The following is a 2,360-nucleotide window of genomic DNA, read 5'->3' on the forward strand; positions in this document are numbered from 1 at the left end:
GTAATAAATACTACTTACTACTTTAGGTAAGTAGTAAACGTTTAAGTTAGTAATTAAATAAATAATTATACTAACTTACGTCTACACTAGTATAGTATATACTACATATATATATATATATATATATATATATATATATATATATATATAAATAAATATTCCAAAGTGTTTGATGTTAATGAGTAAAACCAGTCAAACAGGGTCATAAATTTTCTCTATTTTAGTGCCTATAAGTTGTTCAAAATAAAAAAATCCTTCCACATGTACTTTGAATTCCTTTAAATGTATGTGGTAAAATATGTGTGTGTGTGTGTACAGACAGGTGGTGATTGTAGAGTTTTTTTAAACTGAATTGTTTCTTTCTTACTGAACATAAACATTTTAGCATTTTAGTTGCCCAAGCATCCCTACACTTAACTTTGGACAGTATGACATATTGCTGCTCTAGTTTCATGACTAACCATGCCAGGAAGATTGATAACTTAACATGGTTGATTTATTGAAGAACCTAAACCTTTACATATGACTGCTGAATATTTTATATGCATGAGAAACTTTCTGTTTGTGAGATTCTCCAATTTTTGAATATGCTCAATAAAAATCACTGCCAACATTTTCTTATTTAAAGATTGTTCACATAACATGAATAATGTAGTGATGTAACAGAGGATAAATCTTCATATTTAGTTTACTTTTACTCTTGTGAGTTTCTCACTGATTAAGTGCATCTAGGGCATTAATCTAATAACAAAGGCTTAAAATTATCACGTTATCTATCTGCTTTATATTTCCATACAACTGGTCACCAGTGTAAACTGTTTTGTACATTTACTAAGGAAAGTAAAAATCAATTTCTCTTTGATCTATTCTGTGTGTGCTAAGTAGTTCAAATGAAAAATTTTCATTATATCTAAATACACTTATTGTAGTTTAATAGTGATTATTTAACTGTATTTTAAAAATATGTGTTTGGATTATTAAAACCACAATTAGTACCCTCTCTTTGTGATTGATTTACTATGGCAGGAGAGCAAAGTAAGATATTTTTTGTTGCTTATGTTTTCACCTATTTCTGATCCAAGCATATAAGTTAAAAGCTACAAAAAACTTTTTTATTACAAATTACCTATACTGTTATTTACCTAAACAAACTCCTGGTGTTTCTAGAAGCATTTGAAAAGTAAAATATATCTGAAAAAATGAATATTTTTCCAGCTTGCTTACTAGTGCAGTTCTCAAACAATAAGAAATGCACCCATAAAGATATTGTTCAAAATCACATGGTATTAAGACACAGAAATGAAGGAAACAATGACAGTAATATCACAAGTATGGTAGTACTTATAGTAGGAATGGGCTAAATGTGCAATACAAATTAAGATCTCAAAAACGCTACAAACAGTATGTTAACAAAACTTTATAAGCACTTTACACACAATGTTGAATAGTAAACAAACCAACTGGAGAGTAACAAACCACCAAAGCACCTGAGAAAGTTGGTAAAGTAAAAAAAAAATTCACAAAACCACAAATTTATCAATCTGACTGACTGACTAACGTTATTGGAAAGACATAGCTCTCTCCTGACCTCACCTTATGCAAATTTAAACACACATGATTGAATTATGCTAATTTTACTTATAACCTTGGTAATAACAAGTAATAAAAATAACCATTTTGCAACACTACTAATGAGCTAACAATACACTAGTAGCCATGTTCTATGATTGCAAGCACACTCTGTGAGTTGCCAAATAACAACCAGCTCTCATTATTGCGTGTGGGTACACGATTGCTTAAGTGTACATGATCAGCCTGCAGCTGTATCAGCTAGATGAAAAAACGTGAACTATGTAGATTCTCTATATCTAGATTGTAACTTAAATCTTATGTTGATAACCTTGAAAAGTCTTTGTCTCAGTGAATAGAACATTGCTACAAGAATAGAGTTAAGGTTAGAAGTAGTAATGTTACATTTGCAAAACAAGCTTTAGCCTTTAATCTAGGCAAAGATAATGCTGTCACCCTAGCTAGATGGAAGAAAAACGATAGCAAAGATATCAGCAAAGGCTAGGATATATCGAGAAATAACTCTAAGAAAAGCTACGAGAAGGATAGGCCTAGAGCCCAGTCACTCTTGAGACATAGTACCAAAAGAAAAGCTATGAGAGAAGTATAAAATATTTTTGAATAAACAAATTGGGAAGTAGGAATGGGTGCACAAAAAAGTAAGGAAACTTGGCGGTTTTTGACACAGTGCAACCTCAAAGTGGGTATGGCCAACGTTCCACCCATTTTTACTTCATGTTTTACTTTGAATTTTGATCCAATTATAGACTTTAATTGAGTTTTATCAGTAG

Source organism: Limulus polyphemus, unplaced genomic scaffold, assembly GCF_000517525.1.
Source record: "Limulus polyphemus unplaced genomic scaffold, Limulus_polyphemus-2.1.2 Scaffold4241, whole genome shotgun sequence".
In the NCBI taxonomy this organism is placed as follows: domain Eukaryota; kingdom Metazoa; phylum Arthropoda; class Merostomata; order Xiphosura; family Limulidae; genus Limulus; species Limulus polyphemus.